Below are 15,179 nucleotides of genomic sequence, written 5' to 3'. Positions count from 1 at the left end.
CAGGCTAAGCCCTCCCTACAGCTTACCTGGATCATTCCTATGACATCAGGGTCTATCCAAGCTCTTCCCCATTCCTCCTCATCCCCAGCCCTTCTAATTCTCTTCAGGCTGCATATGTCCTTTCTCTTCCCTCCTTCCCCTAGATACCCACACTGCAAAGAAAAATTACTCCCAGGGGTTACAGGGTGGGAAGTACAACTTGAGAGAGGCAAAACAATGCTCAGAGACCGGCAATTGTGTAACTTCCATCTGTCGAACTAACCACAAGAGTCAGGAAGGGCTGGACTATGTTTCATTTCTTCTAGAAACTGAGGCAGAGAGACAGTGAATTTGAGTTTCCATTGCCTTTCCTTGGCTCCAGTGGAGAAAATCCATTTCTAAAGTCCTTGCTAGGTGATGCCCTGGCCTCCTCAGTGCCATGAACACAACGGCACGTGGTGTTGCCCACCAGCAATGCAACATGTGCTCTCTCTGAGTGGTGGCCTGACCTCGTGGCTGCTGAGTACCCATGTGTCTGGTGTTGGCCTGGGTGTCCAGGGACACTGGTGTCTCTAAAACTGACCCCCCACCCAACTCCTGCCTGTGTGCTTTGACAGACTCTCTTGGAGCCTTTAGACGTTTATGAGAGGAATGACTCATGCAACTCGAATGGCATCACCAGGGAAAGTGTTGCTGACCACCCTCACACATTCTCTGTGCTGAGGGCAGCTGCAGCAGCTCACACAGGTACAGACACACAGGCACACACACACAGAGCCCCTCAGGTGCTCAGTCTGACAGATTGCTATCTGGATGGTAGAGGTATTTCTCTTTCCCATAGCCAGCATGTGTGGCTCACACAGACATACATGCAGAAGACTGACACTTATTCCCTGCCTGCCTAAGGATTCCTGCACACACCCAGCCATTCCTTTTCATAATAAATGTCCATCTATTTTCATAACAGGGCTGGGAGGAGAATAGTGCAGATGTGTGGAACAGACCACATTGCTGCATCCCTCCTTTTCCCCACTCCTTCCTGTCCAACTGTCCCCTGTTTATCAGCTCCTTTTTGGAAGGCTAATACATTTTTAAAAGGCATTCTAGAAATTGTTTGCACTGACGGAGATGGAGCAGCTGTGAGGAGAGCCAGCAGCCTCCTGCAGTACAGCTTAGGCAGAGAAAATCCCTGTGAGGTGGAGGGGTAGGGCAGAGTACAAATGGAGGCACTTTGGACTGAATTATGGAGTGAGAGTGATCAAAGGACTTCAGTTGAACCTGTCCTTTGCCAGGGGCTGAATGCTCTCGGTGATGGGGACTCAGGAGCAAATGGAGGCAAGGCTGCATCCAAGCTGGCCCGGGTGGTGTTCAGTGGCAAGGTGAGAGCACCCCTTAGAGACACTCTTCCTGTCAGGCCTGCTCAGCTGTGCATCACACAGCCTTCAGCACAACAGCAAAATCAAGGAGCTGTTTTCTGACAGCTAAACAGGGGTACAGGTACCAGGACTGCCAGCCTTTTAACTGCTTCTCTGTGAGCACTTGTACCTCACCCCTCCACAGCAGTGCAGGGATTGACACCAAGAGGGACAACAGCTCTGCCAGCTCGTACCATAAATCCATAGGATTGGAAAGGCTATTGCAATGGCCTCAGAGGGATGGGAGCCAGTCCTTTGTATGGAAAGAAGCACAGTATTGGAGCTGGTTGGAATGGTGCAGTCAGATTTGTGAGCCCAACAGGAGCAGTTCCTACCGTCTCCCACCACTTATGTTTGGTGGTTAGAAAGCAACCTGATACCTGAGGGTGGGGGACCCACTGAGGCAGGAGTACTGAGGTACTTCTTCCTTTTTAATTTTTTTGTTTTGAGTAAGCATTTCACACAGAAAGGCCAGAGCACAAAGGTAGAGAGCAGGATGGCTCTTAAAGGCACCATGGCCTCTCTGCTGCACCTTGCTCTGGATCAGTTCTGCCTCCAGCAGGGGAGCTGGAGGAAGCCCAGGCAGACAGGGGTTGAGACCTGGCCAGGATTTCTTGGAGTGTCACTGCTGTCACCTCTGCAGTGTCTCTGCTCTAAGTGCCTGTGACAGGGGCATGCAGCAGTCTCATCTTGCCGTGCCATTTCCAATCCTGCTGCCTCTCTGCAATGAAGATGGATGTTGCCTGTCCCAGGCTGTCCCGTTCCCACGTGTGTGAGCCTGTGTACAGACTGCAGTTTGCTGCTGGAGGCTGGTGCTAGTGGGCCAGGTCCAAGGAGGCTGTGCACGGCGGGGCAGAGGGGGGCGAGGAATGACTCAGGGAGGGGGCAGGAGTCTGGGTCTCTGTGGGTCATCACTGAGGAGGGGCTGGCACTGACAAGAACAGAGCTTCCACCTCAGCTCCAGAGCAGGGGCAGCACAAATGTCGGGAGGATGCAAGGTACAAACAGCCTGTGAGCAGCCTGCACCCTCTGCCACATTGCTGTGCCGCACCACAGGGGGACACCTCGTGTCTGGCAGCTGTCCCCTTCCGTGGGGACAGAGTCACGTCACTGGAGGTGCCAGCCCAACACTTCAGGGAGGCAGTGGGGATGGTGCAAGGCGGCCATCACATATGGGCCCTGAAAGGCACAGGCTGTGCAGGGACAGGCCCATATGTCCTGCCAGCACAGCGTGCTTTGCTCCTGTACCTTGCTGAAGGGACCTGGCAAAACTGTCTGGATGGGAAGAACAGAGATAACAGAGGAGCAGGGAAGGGCAATCAATCCCTGTGGGGTTGGACAGCAAGCAGAGTGTGGGGAGAGGGGGCAGGACAGACTGCAGAGATGGCTCTGGGCTCCTGACCCCTGGGGCTGCACTGGCAGGAGCAGAGCCCTTCACCTGGGGCAGAGCTGGGGAAGCACTGCTGTGTTAAGGGACGTGGCAAGGTGACTCATTTAACCTCCGTCTGAGCTACCAGGCTGACCTTAAGGGACCTTCAGAAGAGACATTTTCCTCTGCCTCTTTAACTAAAGTTGGGTGGCAGCAAGGTTCCTGGAGTTGGCTGAAGAGGTGGTGATTTGTGCAATTAACATCTAATCAGTTCTATGAATATTTATTGATAGTCAGCAAGCTTCTGAGTGACAGTGAAGCCCCATCTGATTGGGATCACATTCACAGGTAAGTCAGAGCCTCCTTTGGGGGTCACAGACCTCCCAGTGGGGCAACAGTTCACAATGGTATCACCATCCAGCAGCACATGGGAGGCACATGTGCATTGTGAACATGGAAAAGTGTATTCCACCCTTTTTTGGAGAGATGGAAAAACTGAGGTTTTAAAATTGGCTTGTTGGGGAGAGACACCTTGAAATAGTCTGAATATATTAACAAACAACACATGGCTGAGTCTGAGCCTGGGTATTTGCTTTTGGTTTCGTTGGATTTGGTTGTTTGTTTTTTTGTTTGTTGGGGTTTTTTTTGTGTGTGTGCTCTCTCATTTATCTTCTATTGCAACATGGGAGAGAAAATAAAAGGGAGAGAAATATAAACCCCTGCAATTGTGTGAAAACTCACGTAACAGTCAGGAATTTCTTGGAGCTTGTAACTGACCCTTCCTCCAAAATGGCATAAAGTGTGCAGAGAGCTAGTATTTTGTTTCCTCAAAAAATACCACTTTGGGGTGTTTCTGTCATCATCAGAAATTTTGACCATTCTCAACTTTGTCCAAATTTATGCTGCTTTCCAGAATCCTCCATCATCTTCCTTTATCTTCTCTCTTCTCTAATCCTTTCACCTCACTTCTGCACCTGGCTTCTCTTTCCCAAGGTACCTTCCACCTTCTGGGCTTTGCTGATCCCTCTCCATAAACTTTCTTAACAAATCCCTGTTTTTCCTGATGCTGCCTCTCCTGCCCTCCTGCTCCCTGGACAGACTGAGCCTGCCTTAGCAGAGCTCTGGGAAAAAATCCCTATTATCAGTGGAATGTGAACTGTTAAACCTCAGCCAAACTCTTCTGCTCCTGCTGCTCCCCTGCAGCTTGGGTTTGCACTGGAGGTGCTGCCAAAAGCCTGTTATTACCTAAATGAAAAAGACACACAGCCCTCCCTGAAAAGGAAGACAGGCAGATAACAGTGATTTGCCTGTTGCCTGCTGCCTTCTGACTGAGAAAAACACCCCAAATTCCAGCCCTCAGTGGAGGGACAGGGACAGAGACAGTTCTGCACATTTTCACTTTCTGTGTGGAAAGCATTTTGTGACTTTTTTGTGACTGGGTGGGAGAAGATCCTCAGGATTTTCATCACAGGTATCCCCTTCTTCTCGTGGTATTGTGCTTGACTTTGAGTGAATATAGGTACAACGAGAAAAAAAGCCCCGAAAGTGGGAACCAATAATAGACCCAGAATAAACTGCACAGTAACAGGGCAGGAAAGAGAAGGGAGGGGAAAAAAGGGAGGCTTGGCAAGTCTGAAGTCATTGTCATAGAGCACAGGAGCTCTGGTGTGTAGAACTCTGTTCTCCTTGCTGCATCCTTCCACTTTCCTCAGCAGTTGCACCTGGAACTATGATTTCAATATCCAGGAGATATGGCCTGCTTGGTCCCCTCTCCAGAGGGCATTCAGCAGAAGAAAGTGTGCTTTGCACAGAGAAAAGCTAGAGAGACTTCAAGGGAGGCAGCAGAAAGAGACAGAGGGGAGCAGGCAGCTCAGAGCCACGTGCTGTGGGGGAGAAGTGACATCTTCCAGGTTCCTGGGAATGCCAGCTGACCCCAAAGCCCAGACATGCACAGCTTCACATCTCACAGCGTGGTGCCCCTGCAGTGGGACCTCTACTCTGATGCAGTTAGAATTCAGACAATAGCAGGCAGCACACTGTGAGCACCAGTACTCCACCAGCCCAGACAGCCAGCATGGAGTGCTTTCCCTGTCCTGGGAGCCACCTTGATCAATGTCTTCATTAATGTCAGAGAGAGTGGCATTAAGTACAGCCTCAGCAAGTGTGGGTGACACTGAGCTGGGCGGTGCATTTGACACACCTGTGGGAAATGCATCCACAGGGCTCCTTACAGGTGGCAGATTTAAACTGAAAGGGGGCAGATTTGGACTGGGCATAAGGGAGAAACTTCTTGTGGTGAGGGTGGTGAGAGGCTGGAACAGGTTGCCCAGAGAAGCTGGGGATGCCCCATCACCAGGATTGTTCAAGGCCAGGCTAGAGGGGGCTTTCAGCAACGGGTCTAATGGAAGATGTCTCTGCCCACAGTGGCAGGGGATGGATTAGATGATCTTTAAAGGTCTCTTTCAAACCAAAACATTCTATGCACACATGCACATATGCACATATTCTTTTTCCACTACAGTACTTGTTATATCCATTTACCATTTGACCATCCTCTTTCCCAAGTTAGATTAAAGTATCATCATTTTCCACAAATATAAGACTGAACTGCTAAAAAAATCCCAAGATTTTATTTCAATGTTGCCTAGTCATATTTTGAGAGTATTTGTTTGTCTGGAGAAGAGAAAGAATCTGGCTTCCCTCTTTCCTTTTCATATTTGGTTTGAGAATTGAAATTATCTTTCATTACCCTGAAACATTCAAAACCCCAGGTGCTGGGATTTTAAGGAAATTATTAATTTTTAGGATGCTTAGGACAAAATGGTGAGAATCTGTATCATTTCCATGCACTGCTTTCATCAGACAGCTCTTCTCCTGCTGTTAGGTGTGCCCTTACATCTCCCCAAGTGTTTGCCCTCCTGTGTTCCCCTGCACCACGTGCAGCTCTGCTTAGTCCTTTGCAATCACACACAGAAATACCTTTTTGTTTTGGTCTGGTTTGTATTGTTTTTTCAAGTAAAGGTCAATGTTTATCTTGCTCCACGGTGACATTTATCTCACACCCTTCAGAGCCAGGCTTGCTGGCCTGAGCAGCCAGAACTGCAGGTGAATCCACTGGGAACCCTCTGCAAATCCAGGGGGGCGTTGCTATGAGTGGAAAAAGGAGAAGAGGGAAGCCTCTCTCTTCTAGGCAGGCTTGGGAGCTGTTGTATATTTCCCCTCCTCAGGGCAGACAGGCTGCTCCTGTGAGACAGGAATTGTGAAGAGATTGCAAACCTGTTGCTGTGAATTCCAGAGATGCCTGGCAGGGGCAGCTGGCACCATGAAGGCTCAGTGTGTTAAACCCACCATAGTAAAGCCATAATGTGATTTTGCATGCTGCTGTGACCAGAATACCCAAAAAACCAGCTCAGCGTGTCGCCTCATCAGGGATGCTCTCAATAACTTCTTGTTGCTCCAGCCCCTCTCCTAGCACCTGCAGTGCCTGTCCCAGGCGTGAGGCTTTAGAAGAATGTCTGTCTGTCTGTCCAGGAGGAAGGGGGGACTTTATCTCTTGGCACCACGCAAGTCTCATAGGTGTGCTGGCTCCTTCATCTGCTCCTTTTAGGAGTGTGCCAAGCATCATTTATAGTGGGAATGCATCATCAGCAAAGGAGAGAGGGCAGGACCACTTCCTGGGAAGAGGAGAAAGAAAGTGAGTGTCTGGGAAGGTGGGTCAGCTGTGTGTGGAAAGGACACTTGGGAAGAGAGAGGTCAAGTGTCAGGTGGGACAAGAATGAAGGGCATGGAGGAAAACTGGGAAGAGAGATTCTCCAGGGAAAGAGCTGGGAATGGTTTGGGGGAGGGATGCCTTCAGAATAAGTAGGATGTGGACAGGGATCTGGGAGGAAGGGTAGCCAGGAGATGGGGCTGTGGGAGGGCAGGAACTGGGATTGTACAAGGATTTGCAGCCAGGAGAGCACGAGGAGGGTGGTGAGCATTTAGAAGGGATATATGCACCACTTCCCACAAGGTATATTCCCTTTATAAAAATCCACTTTGTAATCTGGAATCTGGGATTTGCTCTGTTGGATCTGCCTCTCCTCTGCAAAGCATCTAAGAGAGTTCACCTTGTTAAATCTTCTGCCCTGGAAGAGGTGAGGAGGTCAAATGCCTTCTGAAGAACAAACACTTAGCAAAGCTGTTTCCCTACTGTTGCAGAGACCTTAATCCCTTGCTTCCTTCCCCTGCTCAGGCTCTAACACCTGGAGGGAAGAAAAGATGAGAAACACAGATGGATGCAAGAGTGAGCCCTCCATCCATCCCTCTTGCCTGGGACTCCAAACCTGCGTGCTACAGTCCCAGGTGGATTGTGCTGTCTGCCCAGCTCTGCAGCTGCCCTGAAGGGGTGAGGGCAGGGAAGGGCTGGGGCTCCCTCCCAGACCTGTGTCCTGACCAACTCACAGCCACCCAAGTCTCCTGGTGAGACCCAGACTTTGCACAGGGGAACACACAGGGCAAATGCCTGAGAACCCTATGCATCAGGAGAAAAATGCTAGTGCCAGGTTTTGCATGACACTAGCAAATAGACCCAAATAGCACACCTGTTTCTGCCTCACTCTCTGGGTGTTGGCTCAGAAGGCCTCAGGCATTGCTGCGGTCTCTGTCACACAGAGCTGACTTTGGGGCGCAGCTCGGGGGCAGAGGAGCCTGACTGGAAGTGAAAGAGAAGTGAGTTAGATAAAGGAAGATTTGTCAGTGGCAATAATTTAGCAATTTGGGGGTTTTAGGGTGACTACCTCTGACAGTGGATATTAGCAGAAGAAAGTTGTGAGACATTTCTTTGCACATTGTTCTTTTCTAGCCCAGAGGAAGCCAGGAAGGGATCCGAGGGCTTGCTCTTCAGCTGTGAGTAAGCTTGTGAAAAACCTGCATTACTTGGGTCACTGACAACTCGTGTGCCCCAGGGGCAATGCTCCCTGCTGGCTGGGTAACAAGGTCTTCCATCTCCAGTGCTGGCAGCGTGGCAGTCAGCCACCTGAGGAAATGATGGATCAAAGCAGAATGCAGGCAAGGAAAACCTGAGAGGGACAAGGAATCCAACTCTGTGAGGCCAGGCTGAGTCTGCTAAGCAGCAGAAGGACAGAACTCTGTTTCTTCAGCACTCTGAAGGGTGAGGCAGGAGCATGGATAAATGGGAATAAAACCTATGAGCAGGAAGGGGTCAGGGCATCATACTTACTCCTTCATTAGCCTTCCCTTCCAGCACCCAGGTCAGACAACAGTTGCCACAATTTCTGTGCCAAAAAAAAGACCCACCACAGATACAAGGGAAGAGCAGAGCAGATTAAGGGGAGTGAGTGGCAATAGCAAAGGCTGCATTGCTCTACCTCTTCCTGCTCTTTTCTTTCTCTTTTTCCTTCTGGTACCCCACATGCAGTGGTTTCCCATCTGCTCAGTGAGGAAAGGCAGGTGAATCCCTTTCTCACACCACCTCTCCACAGACAGTCTCCAAGGGCTGGGGATGACAGTGTTTTTTTGCCTGAGTTGTGCCACAGAGCAGAGAGGCAAGTCATACCTGACTGAGGATGGTGCTGCCACCAGAACGGGCTGGAAATACCCAGCAGGGCTCAGCCAGCATCCAGCCACTCCTGCCAGGGGAGACGGCTCCGTTCACAAGCTTCCTCCTTCCCTTTGAGGGATAGACACGTCTCCCTTTGTTCTTCTCAAGGGAAAGGCACCACTGGGCATAGAGGAGGGCAGCAGATCTGTTGGACAGTGGTTCCCCACCTAGAAACAGGCAGGCTGTTAGCAAACAGCACTGCACAGGATTGTCATCATGAGGTGTGGAGTCACAGGAGTAAGGTCCCTCACAAGAGGAAAGGGCAACCCTGTACTCAGCACATACAGCCTGCTGGCCCCAATTTTTCCTCTGCTCTGGGCACTGTGTGCCAGGATGAGATGCATCAGGAGAGGTACCATTTTGCTAAATCTTGAAGCTGACACTTTTAATATCCATTAGCGCTGCTACTCTGCCAGAGAGCATTAGTTAAGATACATGGACTGTTCCAGCCCTGATCCCTAGCCTCAGCCCTACTATCCCTTCTTTTGTCTTCCCAGCCCAGCCTGACTGCTCTTCCCAGTACTGACAACATCAGTCATCTCAGGTCCAACCCCCTTGTTCAACAAATCTGTCAGTTCCATCTTTTACTCTGCTCATTTTCAAGGATTTTTGTATCTTGAAGAAAGCATCTCTCTGTGCAATGCACATGGACCAATACCCAGACACATACCTAGAAAAGGACAGAAGGCAAAACTTCCTTTCTTTTGCCTCCAAGAAACAGATAGGAAACACTGAATGGAGCAAAGGAAGAAGGAAGTTTGCAATACAAATGCTGGCATTCCCTCTTGGCTGCGTTGCAGGAGTCAGCAGAATCCTCTGCCAAGATTTGGTTTTGAGGCACTGTGAAAATGAGTTGTCAAAGCCACCCCTGTCATGCCTCCACTAGCTTGGGCTACTGAGCACCCAAAAACAGGATCACAGAACTATAAAAATATAGAATGGATTGGGTTGGAAGGGAGCTTACAGATCACCTAGTTCCAACTCCTCTGCCATGGGCAGGGACATTTTCCACTAGACCTGCATGGATTGCTCAGAGTCCTTTCCAGCCCGGTCTTGAACACTGCTGGGGATGAGGCAGCCACAGCTTTCTCTGAGCAACCTGTTCCAGTGCCTCACAATGCTCACAGCAGAGGAATTCTTCCTAATATCTGATGAAGATCTGGCCTCTTTCAGTTCACCACCATTCCCCCTTGTCCCATCACTACTGCCCTTGTAAAAAGTCCCTCCAGAGCTCTCTTGCAGTCTCTGCTTTGGTGCTGAAAGGCTGCAATAAGGCATCCCTGGAGCCTTCTCTTCTGCAGGCTGAACAACAGTCCATGAAAAAGGATGGATCAGGAGCCAAGAGTAACAAAAGCATGGGTAGGGCAGTCACCTGCGGGTGGTGGCAGCAACGAGAGCTGTGAACAAACTCCAATAAACCAAGAGGATGAAGCAGACCTCAGATGCATTCAGGAGCTGCACAAGTACAGTGCTCCAGAAGTGGGTGCCTTGGCATGAGCTTAAATAGACCTCTGGGGCCTGGGAAACCACACCAGAGCAGGTAAGGTCATTAGTGCACTTAGGGCCTTGACCCTATGTGACACCACTGAATGCCTTGCCCATGGTGTTGGTTGCTGCAAGTGTCACTGGGGGTGGGTGGGCGGCAGTCACACTGTTATATTTGAGCCTGTGTTTGTGATGAAGAGATTTATACCTGCCCAATGTATCTGTGCATACTTATTTGAAGCTGTGTGACTACTGAATCCAAATGAAAAAAAAAAAATTGCAGCTGACAGAGCTGCTCAATCTACTCCCCCAGTAATCTGGTCTGCTCTTAAAAGTATGAGTGATTTATTTTTACCACTTTGATTGTCCCATTTTAAATAAATTAATGATGGGAGAATCTTTTTCAGAAAGACAAGCCTTAGCCTTTTAATTTCTTGGTCTCAACTGTTGTATTTGGCTGAGTTTGAATCAAAGCAGCTGTCCATCAGTGTACCTAGGCAAGAACTAGAATGGACAAATATGCTTGGGTGACCCCTGTTTAGAAAGATGCTGGGCAGATGGTTAAAGAGTTTGCAGCCATGCTAGGAAGTTGGAAAAGAAGACTGTTTTCTTGAACATGGGGTGATATTTTTGTCCCTTCATTAGGATATACATGAGAACTCTCTCACAGTGGGAAACAGAGAAAATAAAAATTTCCTCCCTACAGGCAGAGGACATTGTCACCTTGTCCCTATGCAGATCAGAGGTCAAAATGAAGAGAAGAAATGAATGTGTGTTAAGGTACCAAGCATGCACAGATGTCTGAAAGGATAAAAGTCACAGAAGAAGAGCTGATTGGAAGTTGCACACACGAAATAAGCAGCTAGACAAAGTCTTTCAAAGGTGTTTTTATTTAGAAATAATTCCATAGCAAAGCGCAGGTGGGAAAAATCAGTATCTCATACAGAAATTTCTTGGCAGAACAGAGAGTGCTTTGGCAGCTCCATCCCTGCCCCAACACTGTGGCAGCTCTAGGCTGTCCCTTGTCATGGATCCTAGCCTTACTTTGTGGCTCAGGCTGGGACTAAGATCCCCCCTCTGACCCACACCACAAACTTCCACCCAGCACAACTCTCTAGCAGTGTACATTTGTCTCCCCTGTTTTAAACTACTCCAACCACACCTCTAGTTTTTCTCTTTATACTTTCTCTAATGGCTTTTATCCTCTCTACAGGATGTAATGGATTTTTATAGACAAGTCTCTTAGCCATGGTCTTGGCTGTACTAAGTTCATCTTGAATGCAAAGATAGCTTTCTTAAAATATTTGAAATTGCAATTCAATGTCTTCATTCTACCCTGTCTACTGTGTTTAAAGGCAGAATCCAGCTATTTATCTTGGGAGCATGAACTACTATTTGCAATGCCTCGTATCAGCATGGTGTTCAGGCACCAAACAGAAAAACCCCTGGGACTGCAAAAATTCTGGAACTGCTTCTTCTGCATATGGGTATGTTCAAGTCCCCTGGGACAGACCAAAAATTTTCCTCTCCCAAGGTTCTTCACCCAGAGGGTGATGGGGCACTGGAACAGCTCCCCAGGGAAGGGGTCACAGCACCAAGCCTGACAGAGTTCAAGGAGCATTTGGACAATGCCCTCAGGTACACGGTGTGACTCTTGGGGGGTCCTGTGCAGGGCCAGGAGCTGGACTTGATGTTCAGGATCAGCACGTTCTGTGACTCTGTCAGTGCCTAATTCCTCTTTAGGCACTTGAATTCCCTTTGATTGGAAGGGACTGTAACTGTGAAAACTAAAGTAATTTGTCATTCCTTCACTCTGGTTTTTAAAGGCCAGAGTAGCCCAGAGACAGACAGACAGAATGAATGAATTAAGCAGCTCTGAATTAACCTCTAGTTTAGCAACATGTTCCTTTAGTCCTCGGGAAGGATTAGACAGGCAACACCTCAGAGCTGACCTCTAAGCTCTGCCTACTGCTACTCCAGACAGCCCAAGGTTGATTTGCCTTGGATTTGAAGCAACTGCTGTCAATAATATAAAACTCAAGAGGTGAATAACAGGCCCCCTCATGAGATCTTATTTTTTTCCCCAGCCACCCTCTCTGCTCCTGCAGCTTTAAACCCAATGAAGGAATGAGTAATTTTTTTCCTAATGACTGAAAAAAGGCAGATAAGAGGTAGGTCTTCAAATTAAGAATCCAAGACTTGATTGCAGCTCTTATCATATTTTTCCATTTTTTCCCCTTTTTCCCAACAGAAAATAAATTGCTTCAATAAATTATGTATTTAATCTGCATAGAGGACCAGCAGACTGGGCTCTCCTTTTAATATTTTCTATTGCGAGATAATCAACCCGTTCCTCTCACTGCATGGAACAAACTAATAGATTTTGAACAATTCCATTATTTGATGATTTCTACCATTATTATTACAAATTGTCTCTACTCGCTTTCAATTAGGGCATTTTTATTTTCTAATAAATCCCAAACAGGTTCTCTCAAACACCACCTAAATATGGAGAGATTATTGCACTTTCCGTTTAAAGAAAGAACCCGTCACATTGCACGCCTCACCTCCCTCTGCTTCTCATGCCTTTCCTTCTTCCAAACTCTTTTTCCATTTCCCCCTCCTGTCACTGTCAGCAGACCTCACTTACTTTCTTCTCCTACTGCCTTCTTCCAAATCTAATTCTATGTCTGTGGGAGGTAGTTTGCCCCACAGGCAGAGCAAAGATCCTGCAAACTACATTTTTTGTAGTTTTGATTTTTTTGTTGGGGATGGGAGGCTCTGGGGTCCGTCACTTTGGAGGGGGAAAACATCCTTTATAAAGGCCCTGAGTCACACAAATAAGACCACTGAAGTGTGTGGGAGAAGGTGCATCAGGGCATAATCACACAGTAAAAATGTAAGAATGACCCACCCTGAAAAAGCCAAAGATCTAGAATTCTGTCCTAAGGAACAAAGCTTAAGAACATGTAAATATAAAATATTATCCTCAAAATGGAATGTCATCTTTTCAGATACCAGCTGTTGTACAAACAGCTCTCTTTCTGCTATCAATCGAGTGCACTCTCTAAATGGTGCTGCTTAGAGCAGACATTCAGCTCACTTTTTAATGCAGCAACTTTTGGGGTGGAACCTGCTGCCCTGTGCGCTCCTGCAGTGCAGCAGCGTGTCAGAGTGACATGAGATGCCTGGAGAGGTAGGATTCAGTGCGGAGGACGCCTGCACTGCCAGCTTGCAGCAGTCTGGAGACCCATTCTGTACTCAACGCTGTGGTAGCACAGTTTAGCTTTCAGGAGGGGCACCACGAAATCCAACCCAGCAGCTGGACAGGACTGGTTGGGTGAGGAGCACCATGCACGCCCAGTACTGTAGCAGCTCTGCCCCAGCACGGCAGCTGGATGCTCTGAGGGAACCACCAGCCTCAGCAGGTTACCAAAAGCTTTCCAGCTGCCTTTCCCAGGAGAAAGGAACACAAACAGGCCATGGGCTTCTTCCCACAACTCGTCTTTTTTAGTGCTGCTGCCTGTCCTCCTGAGAGGTAGGAGAGTGCAAGTTGTCAGCTGCTATGGCAACCCTGTCTTGTCTGGCAAGGAGAGGGGAAGGATGAGCAGGAGGGCAGGGGTGGGAAAGGGTGTGGTGGTAGAAGATCTCCACGGCTTGGTTCAAGATAATCAATATGCATTCATCATCCTTCATCACCGCAAAACAAATGAGGCTGCAGGGCAGAAGGGGAGGAGGCTGCTGTGGGATGGACGGGCATAAGGACAGGAGAGCTGGGCTGCCGCACGGCGATGGGCTGGCCATAAACTCCACATGCACGGGTTTCATCTCCTTCTGCACTTTGCCGCGTCGTTCACGGAGTGTGCCGCACATGCTCTCCCAGCGGCTCCACTCCACCTCGCCCCTCTTGGCCTCCCAGGTGACGTGCGGCTGTCACCCATCCGCACATGTTCTCCGTGAGTGTCACTCCACAGCCCCTGCTGGACACACAGACACACCTCTGCCCCACCTGCGGGCAGGTGTGCGGTGCACAGCTGTGCAGCTGTGGTTCCTCGCCCTGGCCCAAGCCCCACCGCGCTCCTGCCGCTCTGGCGCCCCGGCCGCACGCACACGCCTGGCGGCACGCAGGAGGCACAGCCACACACAGACGCTCCCAGACTTGGCCTCTGCCACATATGTTTGCATACACTGTCACAGCCAACTTCCCCCCTCCCCTCCCAAGCAAATTCGCTTGAAGCATTCGAGTTCCCCAGCGCACACACACATCCTCCCCTCCGCCCCGCGCTCCCTCCTGCCACGCCAGCCAGCACCAGCCACCCCCGCAAAAACACACGCACGCAGCTCGGGAGCGGCGGCAGAGCCCTCAGTGAGCTGCTGGAGCAGAACAGATGGCTTAGCAACCAAAAAAACAGTCATTTGCTCCACAAGTTTCTTCCTCAACGTTCTGTTTGTTTTCAGAACACGTTCATCACCAGAATAAAATCCAGGCAAGATGGGCTGGTATAAACACCCCAGCCTTGATCCCTTGAGGTGTGAACTCCCACCTGCTTTTTGCACCCTCTTTTTTTTTCCCCACAGATTTTAACTCGCTCTTCCTGAGGCAGCCCTCCCCCTTTCCCACTTGCAAATGCCCCCCCTCCATCAACATACAGATTAATTAACTTTATCTGCCTTGGGAGACAATACCCCACAGCTTGTCTCATTCTTGTCCTCAGCTGGAAGGCACACTCCATGTATTTCAATGCTCATTTCTCCATTTCAGGTGGGCAACTGCCTCCAAAGAGCACTTTGCCTTTTGTCACACGCTGGAGTCACTTCCCTGAAAACATTTACTACAGGTTGGAGAAAGCTATGTAGTGGATTTGCCACAGTATCCATCAGGTAGCACATGCTGCTAAAAAGAATGTTTGGGGGTATGTTGCAGCTTCTTCTCCCCCGCACGGAATTCCTGTCTGGGACTTGGGAGAGCAGATAAAGGGGCACTTGTATGAGTGAGGGGAAACTGTCTCTCACCAGCAGGAAGGAAGCTGTCATAATCTTGCTATGTGCTGCATCACAGCCGAGTGGGATTTTAATCTCACACAGGTCACACGGGTCAGTTATCAGGGCTGACCTTATCCAGGACCTATGGCAAGGTGCAGGGGAAATCTTAAACCCTGCCCTGCTGCAGCTTTCTGCCATCTGTGGGGGTTGGGGGTTCCGTCCCTGCTGTACATCAGCACCTGGGCAGTTCTGTCCATCACTAGAAGCTTCTGGTCAAGCTGAGCTGCAGCAGGAGGCAAATCTGACTCTGTCCAGGGCTGTATCTGGAACTGGGTCTCAAGATAAT

Source organism: Fringilla coelebs (genome assembly GCF_963513975.1).
Source record: "Fringilla coelebs genome assembly, chromosome: 5".
Taxonomy (NCBI): Eukaryota; Metazoa; Chordata; class Aves; order Passeriformes; family Fringillidae; genus Fringilla; species Fringilla coelebs.
This window is presented reverse-complemented; position numbering follows the sequence as displayed.